Source organism: Pristis pectinata, chromosome 15 (genome assembly GCF_009764475.1).
Source record: "Pristis pectinata isolate sPriPec2 chromosome 15, sPriPec2.1.pri, whole genome shotgun sequence".
In the NCBI taxonomy this organism is placed as follows: Eukaryota; Metazoa; Chordata; class Chondrichthyes; order Rhinopristiformes; family Pristidae; genus Pristis; species Pristis pectinata.
The window spans coordinates 11063993-11081759 of record NC_067419.1 but is presented as its reverse complement, the minus strand read 5'-3'; the positions used below and the strand labels follow the sequence as shown (position 1 = coordinate 11081759).

At 51.4% G+C, this 17767-nt stretch overlaps 1 protein-coding gene and 1 pseudogene across 4 annotated transcripts in view; one reads left to right on the top strand and one right to left on the bottom strand.

Moving 5' to 3' along the window:
* Positions 1–829: 829 nt before the first annotated feature.
* Positions 830–15840, bottom strand: LOC127578534 (basic proline-rich protein-like; annotated as a pseudogene).
* Positions 8360–17767, top strand: part of fam3c (FAM3 metabolism regulating signaling molecule C) — a 31068-nt gene continuing 21660 nt past the window's right edge. The window contains exon 1 of one of the 4 annotated variants that reach the window (XM_052030055.1): positions 8360–8510. The gene's annotated coding sequence lies outside the window, so the exon portion shown is untranslated. Of the gene's footprint in view, positions 8724–9804; positions 9826–15786; positions 15908–17767 lie in introns of those variants that run through there. The other 3 variants (XM_052030056.1, XM_052030060.1, XM_052030059.1) reach the window with 3 other exon arrangements.

Here is a 17767-nt window from a genome sequence, read left to right as displayed (position 1 = left end):
GGGGGGAAAGAGGGAGGGAGGAGGGGGGGGAAAGAGGGGAGGGAGGAGGGGGGGGGAAAGAGGGAGGGAGGACGGGGGGGGGAAAGAGGGAGGGAGGAGGGGGGGGGAAAGAGGGAGGGAGGAGGGGGGGGAAAGAGGGAGGGAGGAGGGGGGGGAAAGAGGGAGGGAGGAGGGGGGGGGAAAGAGGGAGGGAGGAGGGGGGGGGAAAGCGGGAGGGAGGAGGGGGGGGGAAAGAGGGAGGGAGGAGGGGGGGGGGGAAAGAGGGAGGGAGGAGGGGGGGGGAAAGAGGGAGGGAGGAGGGGGGGGGAAAGAGGGAGGGAGGAGGGGGGGGGAAAGAGGGAGGGAGGCAGGGGGGGGGAAAGAGGGAGGGAGGAGGGGGGGAAAGAGGGAGGGAGGAGGGGGGGGGAAAGAGGGAGGGAGGAGGGGGGGGGAAAGAGGGAGGGAGGAGGGGGGGGAAAGAGGGAGGGGAGGAGGGGGGGGGAAAGAGGAGGAGGAGGCGGGGGGGGAAAGAGGGAGGGAGGAGGGGGGGGGAAAGAGGGAGGAGGAGGGGGGGGGAAAAGAGGGAGGGAGGAGGGGGGGGGAAGAGGGAGGAGGAGGGGGGGGGAAAGAGGGAGGGAGGAGGGGGGGGAAAAGAGGGAGGGAGGAGGGGGGGGAAAGAGGGAGGGAGGAGGGGGGGGAAAAGAGGGAGGGAGGAGGGGGGGAAAGAGGGAGGGAGGAGGGGGGGGAAAGAGGGAGGGAGGAGGGGGGGAAAGAGGGAGGGAGGAGGGGGGGGAAAGAGGGAGGGAGGAGGGGGGGAAAGAGGAGGGAGGAGGGGGGGGAAAGAGGGAGGAGGAGGGGGGAAGAAGGGAGGAGGAGGGGGGGGGAAAGAGGAGGGAGGAGGGGGGGGGAAAGAGGGAGGAGGAGGGGGGGGGAAAGAGGGAGGGAGGAGGGGGGGGGAAAGGAGGAGGGGGGGGAAAGAGGAGGAGGAGGGGGGGGGAAAGAGGGAGGGAGGAGGGGGGGGAAAGAGGAGGGAGGAGGGGGGGGGGAAAGAGGGAGGGAGGAGGGGGGGGAAAGAGGGAGGGAGGAGGGGGGGGGAAAGAGGGAGGAGGAGGGGGGGAAAGGGAGGGAGGAGGGGGGGGAAAGAGGGAGGAGGAGGGGGGGGGAAAGAGGGAGGGAGGAGGGGGGGGGAAAGAGGGAGGAGGAGGGGGGGGGAAAGAGGGAGGGAGGAGGGGGGGGAAAGAGGGAGGGAGGAGGGGGGGAAAGAGGGAGGGAGGGGGGGGGAAAGAGGGAGGGAGGAGGGGGGGGGAAAGAGGGAGGGAGGAGGGGGGGGAAAGAGGGAGGGAGGGGGGGGGAGGGGGGGGGGGGGGGGGGGGGGGGGGGGGGGGGGGGGGGGGGGGGGGGGGGGGGGGGGGGGGGGGGGGGGGGGGGGGGGGGGGGGGGGGGGGGGGGGGGGGGGGGGGGGGGGGGGGGGGGAGGGGGGGGGGGGGGGGGGGGGGGGGGGGGGGGGAGGGGGGGGGGGGGGGGGGGGGGGGGGGGGGGGGGGAGGGGGGGGGGGGGGGGGGGAGGGGGGGGGGGGGGGGGGGGGGGGGGGGGGGGGAGGGGGGGGGGGGGGGGGGGGGGGGGGGGGGGGGGGGGGGGGGGGGGGGAGGGGGGGGGGGGGGGGGGGGGGGGGGGGGGGGGGGGGGGAGGGGGAGGGGGGGGGAAAGAGGGAGGGAGGAGGGGGGGGGAAAGAGGGAGGGAGGAGGGGGGGGGAAAGAGGGAGGGAGGAGGGGGGGAAAGAGGAGGGAGGAGGGGGGGGGAAAGAGGGAGGGAGGAGGGGGGGGGAAAGAGGGAGGGAGGAGGGGGGGGAAAGAGGGAGGGAGGAGGGGGGGGGAAAGAGGGAGGGAGGAGGGGGGGGAAAGAGGGAGGGAGGAGGGGGGGGGAAAGAGGGAGGGAGGAGGGGGGGGGAAAGAGGGAGGGAGGAGGGGGGGGAAAGAGGGAGGGAGGAGGGGGGGGAAAGAGGGAGGGAGGGAGGGGGGGGGAAAGAGGGAGGGAGGAGGGGGGGGGAAAGAGGGAGGGAGGAGGGGGGGGAAAGAGGGAGGGAGGAGGGGGGGGGAAAGAGGGAGGGAGGAGGGGGGGGAAAGAGGGAGGGAGGAGGGGGGGGGAAAGAGGGAGGGAGGGGGGGGGGAAAGAGGGAGGGAGGAGGGGGGGAAAGAGGGAGGGAGGAGGGGGGGGAAAGAGGGAGGAGGGGGGGGGGAAAGAGGGAGGAGGAGGGGGGGAAAGAGGGAGGGAGGAGGGGGGGAAAGAGGGAGGAGGGGGGGGGGGAAAGAGGGAGGAGGGGGGGGGAAAGAGGGAGGAGGGGGGGGGAAAGAGGGAGGAGGGGGGGGGAAAGAGGGAGGAGGGGGGGGAAAGAGGAGGAGGGGGGGGAAGAGGAGGAGGGGGGGGAAAGAGGGAGGAGGGGGGGGGAGGAGGGGGGGGGAAAGAGGGAGGAGGGGGGGGGAGGAGGGGGGGGGAAAGAGGGAGGAGGGGGGGGAGGAGGGGGGGGGAAAGAGGGAGGAGGGGGGGGGAGGGGGAAAGAGGGAGGAGGGGGGGGAAAGAGGGAGGGGGAAGAGGGAGGAGGGGGGGGAACGAGGGAGGAGGGGGGGGAACGAGGGAGGATGGGGGGGGAACGAGGGAGGAGGGGGGGGAAAGAGGGAGGAGGGGGGGAAAGAGGGAGGAGGGGGGGGAAAGAGGGAGGAGGGGGGGGAAAGAGGGAGGAGGGGGGGGAAAGAGGGAGGAGGGGGGGAAAGAGGGAGGAGGGGGGGAAAGAGGGAGGAGGGGGGGGAAAGAGGGAGGAGGGGGGGGAAAGAGGGAGGAGGGGGGGGAAAGAGGGAGGAGGGGGGGGAAAGAGGGAGGAGGGGGGGGAAAGAGGGAGGAGGGGGGGAAAGAGGGAGGAGGGGGGGGAAAGAGGGAGGAGGGGGGGGAAAGAGGGAGGAGGGGGGGAAAGAGGGAGGAGGGGGGGGAAAGAGGGAGGAGGGGGGGGAAAGAGGGAGGAGGGGGGGGAAAGAGGGAGGAGGGGGGGGAAAGAGGGAGGAGGGGGGGGAAAGAGGGAGGAGGGGGGGAAAGAGGGAGGAGGGGGGGGAAAGAGGGAGGAGGGGGGGGAAAGAGGGAGGAGGGGGGGGAAAGAGGGAGGAGGGGGGGGAAAGAGGGAGGAGGGGGGGGAAAGAGGGAGGAGGGGGGGGAAAGAGGGAGGAGGGGGGGGAAAGAGGGAGGAGGGGGGGAAAGAGGGAGGGAGGGGGGAAAGAGGGAGGAGGGGGGGAAAGAGGGAGGAGGGGGGGAAAGAGGGAGGAGGGGGGGGAAAGAGGGAGGAGGGGGGGGAAAGAGGGAGGAGAGGGAGGGGGGGGAAAGAGGGAGGAGGGGGGGGAAAGAGGAGGAGGGGGGGAAAGAGGGGGAGGGGGGGGAAAGAGGAGGAGGGGGGGGAAAGAGGGAGGAGGGGGGGGAAAGAGGGAGGAGCGGGGGGGGAAAGAGGGAGGAGGGGGGGAAAGAGGGAGGAGGGGGGGGGAAAGAGGGAGGAGGGGGGGAAAGAGGGAGGAGGGGGGAAAGAGGGAGGCGGGGGGGGAAAGAGGGAGGGAGGGGGGGAGGAAAGAGGGAGGAGGGGGGGAAAGAGGGAGGAGGGGGGGGAAAGAGGGAGGAGGAGGGGGGGAAAGAGGAGGAGGGGGGGGAAAGAGGGAGGAGGGGGGAAAGAGGAGGAGGGGGGGGAAGAGGGAGGAGGGGGGGGAAAGAGGGAGGAGGGGGGGGAAAGAGGGAGGAGGGGGGGAGGGAAAGAGGGAGGAGGGGGGGGAAAGAGGGAGGAGGGGGGGGAAAGAGGGAGGAGGGGGGGAAAGAGGGAGGAGGGGGGGGAAGAGGGAGGAGGGGGGGAAAGAGGGAGGAGGGGGGGGGGAAAAGAGGGAGGAGGGGGGGGAAAGAGGGAGGAGGGGGGAAGAGAGGGAGGAGGGGGGGAAAGAGGGAGGAGGGGGGGGAAAGAGGGAGGCGGGGGGGGGAAAGAGGGAGGAGGGGGGGGAAAGAGGGAGGAGGGGGGGGAAAGAGGGAGGAGGGGGGGGAAAGAGGGCGGTGGGGGGGAAAGAGGGAGGAGGGGGGGGAAAAGAGGGAGGAGGGGGGGGAAAGAGGGAGGAGGGGGGGGAAAGAGGGAGGAGGGGGGAAAGAGGGAGGAGGGGGGGAAAGAGGGAGGAGGGGGGGAAAGAGGGAGGAGGGGGGGGAAAGAGGGAGGAGGGGGGGGAAAGAGGGAGGAGGGGGGGGAAAGAGGAGGAGGGGGGGGAAAGAGGGAGGAGGGGGGGAAAGAGGGAGGAGGGGGGGGAAAGAGGGAGGAGGGGGGGGAAAGAGGGAGGAGGGGGGGGAAAGAGGGAGGAGGGGGGAAAGAGGTGCCTGGTAGTGGTTTCCTGTTAGAGGTGGTGAAAGTTGTAGAGAATGATGTGTTGGATACAGAGGTTCGTGGGGTGGTAGGCGAGAATGAAGGGAACCCTGTCTCTGTTATGTTGGGGGGGGGGTGCGGATGGGGTGAGGACAGACGTGTGGGAAAGCGGAGGAGATGCTGGCGCGGACTGCATTGATGGTGGTGGAAGGGAAACCCCATTTACTGAAAAATAGAGGACACCTCCAATGTCCTGGAATGGAAACCTCATCATGGGAACAGATACAGCGGAGGCAGAGGAACTGGGAGAAGGGAATAGCATCCTTTAGTGGGGTGGTGGGAGGAGATGTAGTCAACGCAACGGCGGGAGTCGGTGGGTTTCTAAAAGATGTCAGTGGATGATCTGCCTCCCGAGATGGAGACAAGGAAGATCCAGAAAGGGGAGAGAGGTGTCAGAGATGGACCAAGTGAACTTGAGGGCAGGATGGAAGTTGGGGGCAAAGTTGATGAAGTTGACGAGCTCAGCGTGGGTGCGGGAAACAGCCCCCATGCAGTCGTCAACGTAGCGGAGAAAGAGTCGGGGAGCGTTTCGGTGTCGGCTTGGAACATGGACTGTTGCAGGTAACTGACGGAAAGGCAGGCACAGCTGGAGCCCATGGCTGCACCTTTTGTTTTGGAGAAAGCGTTTTGTAATACCTTCCTTGCTTTTTCATCCAACTGCTTCTGCACCTCGCTCCTCCACTAAGTAAACGCAGCCCAACCCACATTTTTCCCTTGCCGCTACCACCTTCTGTAAACACTCCAGACGGTCCACATTGAACGTGCCGTCCGGAGGGAAACACTTATCGGCTCCCTTTGAGCGCTTGCCCCATTTCTCAACATACTTTACACTCTCAGGGCCATAATGCACAAACATATAAGCCGCCAACGTTCCCTTGGAGGGGTCCGGGGCAGTTTTTCGACGGTGCTCCGCCCCACGTTAGCTTCACTCACACATCGGAAGTCCTGTTCTCACCCACATCCTCTTCGCGGGACAAGAACCCACGGGCACCCAACCCTCCGCCTGCCGCGGCTCTCCTGTCCTTGTACAGGGGACTCGAACCTCCCTTCACAGTTTGCTTGTCTCTTTAGCAACCAACATGACGGCGCACTTCAGCTACTCTATACAGGAAGCAGTTTGCGTTCCAGCGACAGACCCAGTCCTACTTGCTTAAATACGAGCTGCCGCGGACTCTGCTGAGGCTCAACTTAGTTCTCCCGTAGAGCGAAGCCAAAGGTTAGCCATCTCGGCGGAACCTCCAAAGAACCTCGACTATCAGCTAGACTCCGACAACTAGCACTCGTTTCCCAATCAAACTTTATTTACTTGTGCACAAAAACAGCATGGTCCCAGTCAGGGAACTACTCTGAAACTTCAGCTCAGGATTGTCAGTTTTCTACATACATTGGCCAAATGAAATCTTCCATACTTCCTCATCCCTTATTAGTGTACATAGAATAAAAATCACCAATCACGATATATTCATACGTGCATCAATAACCAATAAAAACCACATACTAAGTCAAAGGTGGAGACACAACAAATTCTGCGGATGCTGGAATCTGGAGCAATACACACAAGGTGCTGGAGGAACTCAGCAGGTCAGGCAGCATCCGTGGAGGGAAATAAACAGTTGACGTTTCGGGCCGAGTCCATCAGGACTGGAAAGGAAGAGGGCAGAAACCAGAATAAGGTGGGGGAAGGGGGAGGAGGCAGGGGATAGGTGAGAAGGGGAAGGTAGAAGAGGCCAAGGGCTGAAGGAGGAGGAAGCCGGTAGGAGGGGGCAGTGGACCACGGAAAAAAGGATGGGGAAGGGGAGGAGATGGGCAGGTCATCAGGCGGGAGAAGGGAGCCACAGGAATAAGGGAAGACAAAGCGGGGGGGGGGGGGGAAGACAAAGCGGGGGGGGGGGGAAGACAAAGCGGGGGGGGGGGAAGACAAAGCGGGGGGGGGAAGACAAAGCGGGGGGGGGGAAGACAAAGCGGGGGGGGGGGGAAGACAAAGGGTGGCTTTAGAGAAATTGATGTTGAGACTATCAGGTTGGAGACTCCCAAGGCGGAATATGCTATCCTTTATTTGCATTTAATCAGATCAAAAGCAGCCAATTAGACCTTAGGGAGTCATCGTCCAATAGTTTTTGTGTGCTTTCCAATCCTTCATTAGCATCTTTATCTTGTCTGGTCACCTCACGCCCATGGTATTTCACACCGTTCAAAGGGGAGTTTATTCTTCCAAGGACATTATTCTGTGCAGCTGCACACTATCTTAACCCTTGCTACGCTGCAGCTTCCACATTTCCTCCAGCGTTTTGTGTGTTCCTCTTTCACAGAAACATATGAAGGAGGGTGGAAGGACTTTGATTAGGAGAAGCAAGCACTGAGAGTCTTTCAGGAGAGGTGTCAGAAAAAAAATGCTTCAGAGAGATCAAGAAGAAGGGAGATTTTAACTTTGTCACGTTTACATAGGTGTCTATTGTGACTTTAAGAAGAGCTGTTCTTGCACTGTGACCTGATTGCAGGAGTTCAGATCCAGAGTTCTGGAAACATTTGGTTTAGATTTCAGAGATATTCAAGGACTTTGGAGAGGAAAGAGAGAGGTTGGCAGTGGGCTGTAGTTTGTTAGAGGGGGTACTCAAGTATTTATTTTGAGGAGGGGTGACAACAATGGATTTGATCGAGCAAAGGGGAGAATTGTTAAGAATGTCAACTACTTAGCCAGCAGTTTATTGGGAATGGGATAAAGAGAGCAGGAGGTGGGTCTTGTAAACAAAATCAGCTCAGGGCAGGCATGGAGGGGACAGGAGAGAGGGAGAGAGAGAAATGTGAATCTAGGAATGTAGGGGCCAACAGAGAATGGTATGGGGTAAGGGTAGGATAAATATCTCAATCTTAATGACAATAGTGTATAATTTGTTTAGTTTATGTTTTTCTTGTGAATGCTGCTTATATGATGCTATGTACCTGTGATGCTGCTGCAAGTAAGTTTTTCATTGCACCTGTACATACATGTACTTGTGCATATGACAATAAACTCGACTTTGACATTGATCTATGGAGGGAAATGGACAGTCAACTTCAGAATCAGGTTCATTATCACTGACATATGTCATGAAATTTGTTGTTTTGCAGCAGCAGTACAGTGCAAGACATAAAAATTACTGTAAGTTACAGAAATAAATAGTGCAAAAGAGGAATAATGAGGTAGTGTTCATGGGTTCATGGATCGTTCAGAGATCTGATGGCAGAGGGGAGGAAGCTGTTCCTAAACATTTTGGGGTTGAGACCCTTCATGTGGACTGACCCAGATGACGGGTCAGTCTAGATGAAGGCTGAGCACCTCCAACATCTTGCTTCTGACCACCCCCTGCAGCTCCCCCTCCAAGCTGCAGAAGGCTGATAATGAAAGTATCTGCATCTTGAGCTAAATCCAGGAACTCTCCAGCCAACCTTCACAGTGGTTCAGGAAGGCGGATAGCCACCACCTTTCAAGAGTAATTAGTGCCAGCGACACCCAGGTCCAGAAAAATGAATTTAAAAAAGTCCAAAAGATAATAAACCTGCTGGAGAGTGCAACAGGTTTAAAGCAAGTCCAGTGGCTGGGGCAGTGGACGATATTGGTTTATTATTGTCACTTGTACCGAGGTAACAGTGAAAAACTTGTCTTGCATACGTTTCGGCTCTGCCTTGCTCGGACATTTACCAGCGGTCTCTCTGTGCTGCTGCGGATTTCCATCATTTTGTTCCTGCGACTCCTTTCGCCTGCACCTCGGATTTGTTTCCCTTGATCGATATTGTGGGCTGTCCTGCTCGTCTCTTGCTGCTGGCAGTGTCGAAGGCGTGAGGTGTCCGGGGTGAACGTTGGGCGGCAGCCGGCAGGCGGCAGTGTCGGGGGCGGGGCGGTCGGCAGGCGGCAGTGTCGGGGGCGGGGCGGCGGTGTCGGGGGCGGGAAGGCGAAGCGGCGGGCCGGCGGGGGCGGCGGCGGGGGCGGTGGGTAGCCGGCAGGCGGCGGTGTCGGGGGCGGGCGGCCGGCCCCGGTCTGCGAGGAGCGATGGGAGGAGCGGAGTGAGAGCTCGAAGCGCCGGGAGCTGTCGAGCGGCGGAGAGACAGCGCGCTGTCCGGGCTGCAGGTCAGTGGTTGCCTCCCCCTCCCCCCCCCGACGGGTCGACTGTCCAGTGTAGGCGGCAGCGGGCCCAGGCAACAGCCCCGGCCCGCTCCCCGATCTCCATCCCTCTCCTCAAGTCACCGCCTCTGATCCTTGTCCCCAACCCGCCCGCACTGGAGGAAGGGCAGGTCGCCGGGAAAAGCAGCTGGCGTCACGCTGGCTGAGAGGCGGCAGCGGGTAGGTCAAGCCAAGGGGAAGGGGGGAAGGGGGGAAGAGGGGGGGGGGCAGAAGACATGGGTGGGAGTTGTTTTTAGGTCCCCAAACAGTAGTTGTGAGGGAGGGCACCGTACACAGGAGGCAGTTAGCGGTGCATGTGCTGGGGGTAATACAGTGATCATGGGGATCAGTGGACACATTGGGCAAACCTGCTACTAACAATGCAAAGGACGGACGTACAGATTAATGTGTGGAGGAACTGACTGTTTTAGATCTACTATCGTGCAACGAGAAATGGTTAATTATTTTGTCGCAAAGGAGCTTCTAGGAAACAGTGACGGTAACACGATAAAAATTTTACATTCAGTTACAAGATTGGTATTGGTTTATTGTTGTCACCTGTACCAAGGTACAGTGAAAAGCTTGTCTTACAAACTGATCGTACAGGTCAATTCATTACACAGTGCAGTTACGTTGACTTAGTACAAAGTGCATTGATGTAGTACAGGTAATAACAGTACAGAGTAAAGTGTCACAGCTACAGGGAAAGTGCAGTGCAATAAGGTGCAAGGTCACAGCAAGGTAGATCGTGAAGTCATAGTCCATCTCATTGTATAAAGGAACCCTTCAGTAGTCTTATCACAGTGGGGTAGAAGCTGTCCTTAAGTCTGGTGGTACGTGCCCTCAGGCACCTGTATCTTCTACCCAGTGGAAGAGGAGAGAAGAGAGAATGTCCTGGGTGGATGGGGTCTTTGTCTCGGTGAAGCAGCCAGCATAATCAATGAGAGGTAAAGACAGAGTCCAAGGAGGGGAGGCTGGTGTCCGCGATGCGCTGGGCTGTGTCCACAACTCTCTGCAGTTTCTTGCGGTCCTGGGCAGACCAGTTGCCGTACCAAGCCATGATACATCTAGACAGGATGCTTTCTATGGTGCATCTGTAAAAGTTAGTGAGTCAAAGGGGACAAACCAAATTTCTTTAGCCTCCTGAGGAAGTAGAGGCACTGGTGAGCTTTCTTGGCCATGGCATCTACATGATTTGACCAGGACAGACTGTTGGTGATGTTCACTCCCAGGAACTTGAAGCTGTCAACCCTCTCGACCTCAGCACCATTGATGTAGACAGGTGCGTGTACACCAAGCTGATGCTGTGAAAGCTCAAACCGGTTTTCAGCCTAAGTAGAGAAAACTATGAACGTGTGTGGAGCAGGTTGGTAGATTACAAAACTAATTAAGGTGTGATATTGGATAGGCAATGACTAGCATTTAAAGAAATGTGTTTTGTGGTGTATATCTACATTAAGGCATAAAACAAGAAAAAAACATATCTAACAAAGAAATTATCGATAACGTTAAATCAAAAGTAAAGTTGCCAGAGGAAATAAAAGGAAGCATAAGGATTGGGATTGTTTTACAATTCAGCTAAATATGATCAAGAAATTATAAAGAAAATGGAATGTGAGTGTAAACCAGCAAAACTTCAGAACACTGTAAGAAGTCCTTTTAGTATATAAAAATAATAGTGGTAAATGTGAAAAGGTGAGTTCCATGCAGGCTAAGAAGGGAGAAATTATCCTGGGAACAAGGAAATAGCAGAGATTAAACACAGTTTGTATCTGAATTCAAAGGAATGCACACAAATAATTTCCCAGAAATACTGGAGAACCAAGGCTCTGTTGCAAATGAGGAAATTAAAGAAATTAGAATAAGAAACATTAGTGGAGAAGTTAATAAACCTGAAAACTGATCACTTTCAGAACCTGATGATCTGCATCCCAGAGTTTTGAATGTAGAGCCATGGAGTTGTACAGCATGTCCATGCTGATCTTTATGTCAATCTGCATTAATCCCATTTGTCCACACCAGCACTGTCCTTCTGTGCCTTGCCTTAATGCCTCTTAACCACAGTGATGGTATCTGATTCCACTACCTCCTCTGGCAGTTCATTCTAGATAACAACGACTCTGTTTTTAAAAAAAAAACCCTCAGACCTTCCTTAAAACCCCTTCCTCTCATGTTAAAACCCCTTCCTCTCATGTTAAAACCCCTTCCTCTTGTTTTTGATACCCCCACCATGGGGGAGAAGAATGACTCCCTACCTTATCTATGTCTTTCAATCTTGTATACCTTTATCAGATCACTCTTCAGCCACCTTTGCTCCAGGAAAAACAATCCCAGCCTAGCACCGATCCCTGCAATACACCATTGGTCACAGACTTCCAATCAGAAGAGAAATGTCCACTACTACTCTCTGCCTTCTATCACCGAGCCGGATTTTGATCCAGTTTGACAGCTTGCTTTGGCTCCCATGTGCCTTAACCTTCTGGACCAGTCTACCATACAGGACCTGGTCAAATGCCTTGCTTAAGTCCATATAGACAACTACCTCCTTGCCTTATCAATCGTCTTTGTTACCTCCACAAAAACTCAGTCAAATTAGCGAGATGGCATTTCCCCCACACAAGCCACGCTGACTATCCCTGATCAGCCCCTGCCTTTCCCAATGTGCATAAATCCTGCCCCTTAGAATTTTCTCCATTAATTTCCCTAATACTGATGTAAACTCACTGGCCTGCAGCTACCTGGCTGCTTCTTAAATAAAGGAACATGAGCTATCCTCCAGTCTTCTGCTACCTTGTCTGTGGCTAACAAGGAGCCAAAATTCTCTGTCAGGGGCCCCAGCAATCTCCACCCTTGTTTCCCATAGCATCCTGGGATAGATCTTATCCAGCTCTGGGGATTTATCCACATCTATGTGTTCCAAAACATCTAACTCTTCCAACTTCTTAATAGTGACATGCTCCAGACTGCCAAGGTATCCCTCACTGTTATCCATGTCCTTCTCCTTGGTAAGTACAGATGAGAAGTATTTATTTACGATCTCATCCATATTCCCTGGCTCCACATGTACATTATCCCTTGGGCCCTAAGGGGACCCACTCTTTCCCCAGCTACCCTCTTATTTCTAATATACTTATGGAATGTCTTGGGATGCTCCTTATTCTTATTTGCCTTCCTAATTTCGTTAAGTACACTCCTATACTCTATATTCCTCAAGGGACTCACTTGATTGTTGCCTATACCTGTCACATGCTTCCTTTTCCCTTCTCAAATCATCACTGCTCCATTTAGTAACATTTTAAACCTTGTGCTTTAACTTCCCTGGATAATCACAGCCAGACCATTTTCCCCATTGAGCTATTGTGCTTAAGGTGTTGTATATTTGATGCAAACTAGGTATTAATTAAAAGTTAGCATTGCAATTAGCATAACATCCTTTGCCTGTTTTAAACAGTAAAAGACAGTTTCTATCACTCTCTTCACTTTTATGTCAGGAATTTATAAACAGCCCTGCTCATTCCTTTTTGGATTGTGCCATTTGACTTCTGCCTTGCTGTGGATTTCTCCTGCCCTCAGGCAGGCTCACCCTCAGCTGCTTCGTCACTGAATCCCTTCACGTTCACCTGACCTTTGGAGCGCCTCGTATTGAAGTTTGCGGCAAATTGCTATTCTTGTGATTCTAAGTGCAAGACCATCCCTGCCATCTTGATTCCGACCCACGCTGTTGTCATTGTGCAGCCACACCTAGGTTTCTGGTGAAACTGCTTGACTTTGTGTTGCCAGATATCTGGGATGTACCAGCACTTCAGATCACTACCACCCTCTTGGTTTTGGCCTAAAAGCCATGGTCAATGCACACTGGCAATAATTACTGTCACCTTCATTATGCAAGTGAGTGTTGCATTTTATTTATTCACCCAAAGGAGAATGCCTTTTATGAACAGTCAAATTTCACTATTTCTGGGTGTTGGCCTTCTTCACCAATTTTATTGGTGAAAAACTGATGCCACCAAGCCCACCCACACCACTCACCACTTTGAGCAGTTCCATGGGGACTCTGTGAGTACACAATGAATAATGTCTCAAGTCCAGTACATTTTGTCTCCCACCCATCAGTGTAATGTTGTGTCTTGCTTAAACTTATTTGGATTGGCTGTATTCATTGGTTGGAAAAGTAGTGAACATAAAGTAATGAAAAGTGGAGGACGTAATCTGAGAAACTGGAAGCAAGGAACGTGTAAGCAGCAGGATATTGAGCATACATTCATCAGAGGGAGTGGCATGAAAAGAATAATGAATTGCTGTAAGAAAAATAATTCTTCCTCACTCCCAGCTGAAAAATTATATATTACTATACCTATAAAATAATATTACTATTGTCAGAACTTTATGAACTCCAGTTAATAAAACATTTTATTTGTTCAGTGCCAAGAATCCCTAATATTGTTTTCTTTGGAGGGGCCTAATATGAAGTCAGGGGCTTGAAGTACTTAGCTACAATGTGAATATTGTGTTCAGCTTTGCATATATTTAGCTCCCATTACAGCAGATCTTTGAATATGCATTCCTTTTCTCTGAACAAATGTACATCATTGATTGTAATGATTCAGGCAGGCAAAAGGTTCATCTTTTCAGTGAAAGGACCCTCCACCACCCTTCCCAACACTTGTGTGTTATATATGCATACAGGATGATTTACTTCTGTTGTGGTTGTGTGGTTCTGAAGGGGCTGTTAAAGGCCAATATTGGAATAGAGTACTCTTTAACAAATGGGTCAGGATTATGTTATAGCACACCGTTATTGTTGTGGCCAAAGCTTAAATTAGACTTGTGGATAATTAAATGCCTCATTCTGTAACCAGGACCTAGTTTTACTGTTAATTAAGTCTTCTGCGTAATCACGTGTACAGAGAAGTGTAACAATCAAAACTTGGTTAATTAAGTTTTTCTGTGTAATCATGTATGCAAAGAGGTGTAGAAGGCTTGTCCCGAAATCGTGTATGGGTAGATCAGCTTTGTCTGGTCTCCTGGTGTGCATCAGTTTCAATAAATTGCTCGTTGTTCAGACACCAATTCCATGTTGCCTTTCTCGTTCACTCCAACAATTTGAGGAGCCCGGCTTCTGGGTATGTGCAAATGTAAGCATCACCTGAAAACAGCAGCTTGGGAGACAAACACACACACAAGCACATGTGCACACACACTCCTTGTTGGAAATGAAACTTATCAAGTCAATTGATGCGGTGTAAGCAATCTTGTTGCTCTCTGTTTCACATTACAGATGGCTGTCAAATTTTGGCTGCAATGCAAGAGGCTTGTTAGGGTTGGAGTCCTCCATTTATGTAGATTTTTATCACTGCCACAAATCCTAGGTAATGTTGGAAGCAAATGGCAACTGAAATTCCAGTGGGTCAGAAAGCAATAAGATTGCAGTCAACTCAATTCACAGCTGCTGAATAGAATTGGGAGGGTGGGGAAAGGGAAGAGGGAGGTGGGTGGCACATGGTTCACAGCAGGGAAACCAGGTAAAAGAGATTCACTTGCTCCATACCCTGAAAGGGAATATTAGGTATTTTATTTTAAGATTTGTGTTGATGTGTTTTTAAGTGTTTACGTTTATTGGCCAAGGGTCTTAGCTCTGGAATGCAACCAGAGTTTTTACATTGAAACTATTGAGGAATGCCTTTTCATTTCATAAACTTCTGCTTTATGAAGCATTTTCCTAGAATGTAACCCTTCTGTCAGTCAATGGATATCTGTATCTCCTTTCTGCTGCAGTCTTGTTCAGACATATGGTTGAAGCAAGACCTTGAAATTTTGCAGCCTGTTTGTTTTGGCTCAACCACAGTGGCTAATATAACATGAAATGATGTTCGTGCATGTTTTTTTTTAAGCATTGGCACTTCCTCATTCATCATTAGCTTGGTGATCACATGCATTATGTAAGGCCCATGGGAGCTGCAAATAAAACTCCTTTTAATGGCCACCATAACTTGTAGCACCTGGTTCTATGTTACAAAACCAGTTAGCATTCTTGGTTTTGCATAATAGGAAGTGTCCTGAAATAGGGACTCTATTTTTCAGTTCAGAAGTTCTCCATAAAACTAACCATGGGGGATGTGCTTATCTCCCCTCATGAGCTCTATTGCTTTTGGTATGGATGTTTTTTTGAGTGGAGCACACCTCATTCTCACTTGCCCTTCTTGACAAAGCTACGTTATTTCCCTTGATCATTTCTGAAATTGTTGTCAATTCCATAAACACTGCTTGCCTTGCTCAAATGGCAATTTTTCAAAGGGTTTAAACCGAGTAGGTTCCCATTAGCCAGCCACCTTTCCAACACACCCAATCACAAACATTCCATGTTGGTCTACTGCCATCAGAAGGGACTAGATATAGTGGGAATCGAGAAGTCGGGATTGGAGCAGTACAAGCAATGTGGCCGATTACAGGCAGTTTCAGTCAGAACTGCAGGCATGATCCAGATGAAGAAAAGCACAAATCACCTTAATAAGGGTAGTCCACATACCATGTAAAGTGAAAGGAGGTAAACTACACCAAAAATTACAGGAGCAATAAAAAAACAGAATAATAATCAAAGGGCATTTTAACCACCCTGACTTTAACTGGCCAGAAGAGATAGGTAAAAGTAAGGGAATGGATTCCTTACAAAATGTGCGATGATGTTTTCCAACCCAGTGTGCTGGTAGAATGATTCACTACTGGATCTGGAGAAAGGGAACAAGTCAAATCAGGTGAGGGAAGTAGGGCAACGTATCAAATAATTGAGAAAGACTTGCATAGTACCTAATGAATTGGAGAAGAACAGATTTTGAGGTTCTTAGGATAGAACTTGGGACGATAAGTAGTAAAACAATATTGGAAATGAAAATTTAAAGCAGAAATGAAAATAATTTAAATTTAATTTCAACAGGATGGGGGAAAAAAGAACTATGAAATTAAATCAAAGTACATAAAATAGTGATGCTTTCCACAGGAGCACTAATTTTAAAATGTGAGTAAGGCCACTGAGGGCTGAGCTGCAGAAAAGTGGAAGCTTAAAGTGAATTTGTAATATTAAATAATTATTTGTGTTTATCAAGGAGGTGGACAAGTCGGACATGATTTCAGAAGATAAGGAGAGAAATGTCACATTAATAAAACTCAGATGATTACATCCTTTCATTTTAAATGATCTCTGGCAGCTCGACAGTAATGCACCCAGTAGAGCTGCAGCTTCATAGCTCCAGCAACCTGGATTCAATCCTTACCTTGGTCTGTCTTTGTGGAGTTTACACATTCTTCCTGTGACTGTGTGGGTTTCCTCCAGATGCTCCAGTTTCTTCCCACATCCTGAAAACATGCAGGTTGGTGGTTCAATTAGCCATTGTAAATTGCCTGTAATGTGTAGGGAAGCCATAGAATCTCGGGGGATTTGATGTGAGTCTGGGGAAAATAAAGGCTTGGTGTAGGATTAGTACAATGGGAGCTTGAATGTCAGCATGGACTCAGGAGGCCAAAGGACCTGTTTCCCTGCTGTACAATTCCAAGACTCTGAGATGGCAGTCACATGCTATTAATTGTTTGAGCAATTTCTCAAAGAAAAGATCCAAGACCAAAAGACTGGTGAACATCTAGAAATCAAAAACACAATAGGCGATGGTTAGTTAGGATTATAAAAAAGAACCTTTTGCTTGAATTACCTGCCTCAGTTCTTTAGAGGGATAACTAGACATAGACAAGGGTAAGGTTATGGATATAATTCATCTTGATTTCAAAAGTCCTTGATAAAGGCTTGCGAGAGCATTTGGAGCTGAGTCAAATACTCAAATGAATTAAAGACCTTTTTACTCAGAATAGCAGAAAGTAGAATTTGGAGGAGCAGACTGCTTCGACTCTTGGGACTGCTCCACCATACAACAAGGTCATGGCCAATCTGATCTGCTACCTAAACTCCGCATTCCTCCCGACTCTCAGTAACTTTTTCACTCACTTATGAAGAATCTGCTTCAAAGAAAACTCCGTTTCCACCAGCTCGGGAGGAAATTCAACCCATTTTTTGTCTTAGAGATGAACCACTATCTTGAGATAGTGATGCCTCATCTAGTTTCTCCCAAAAGTGAATATGTCCACCCTCAGGATCCATATATTTCAGAAGGCGAGTATCCTAAAAGGGTATAGTGTGTATGTTTTTATTAGCTGGGATTTAATTCTTGATTGTTAATAAATTGATATTATTTAAAATTATGATTTTGGTGCCACTTTTAATTGTTCTTATTTTGACAAAAATTCTAGAGCTCTGTAATGAAAAGGGAGATTAATTCATAATCCATTTATGAATTAAAACATTTTCCCGGAATATAACCCCTTTGTAATCCTGTCTCTGTAACTTGATCAAATGACTCAGAAGCCAGTGAAATATAACTCTTCCCCTGGCTGGTTTAATATGAATCTCACTTGTGATCCCTTGAGGCCTCTGCAGAACCACAGTGGCGAGTTGGGGGTTGCTTGTGTGATAGATGGCTGCTTGTTCCTGTATGTGGATTTTTTTTCCAAAGCATTGATAGATGGAAGTATGAAACTAATGGATTTAGCACATGGTCAAAATTGTGGAAAATTGGTATAATGTCTGTCTGTGTGAGGCAATTGAAGTAGGACTGAGAAAAGGTAGAACAATGTCCTTTCTAAATGGTGTAAAACTAGGAAATGCTAGGTGTCCAAAGAGGCTTGGGTTTCAGGTACTTGGATCATTAAAATGACATGAACATGCACAGAAAATAATAAAGACAAATGGAATAAAACCCAGAGAATGACAACAGCTTCAGTATAGTGAGCAGTTCTGGAAACTGCACCTTATTTTATGAAAGATATTTTAATTAGCGTCAGAGGGAATGAGTACGTTTGTGAGAATGATACCTGACTCCAAGGGTTAAACTGCAGGGAGACGTTTTGCAGGCCATAATTAAAGTCATAAGTAAGGGGAGCTGACAGGAAACAGCTTCTTCTGATTGGGGAGTCCAGGACTAGGGAGTATTGTTGATAGGAAGTGTTTCCTAGTTTCAAAAAAGAGTGGATGTTTGGAGATCTTTTGTAAATGACAGCAGCTGATATCTGTTGATTTGCAATCTGAGATTAATAGAATTGTGTTAACTGTGGACATTAAAGGATATTGAACAAAGACATAGGTCACAGAATAGATATTTTCTTTTTCAAGAGATGTGAGGGGT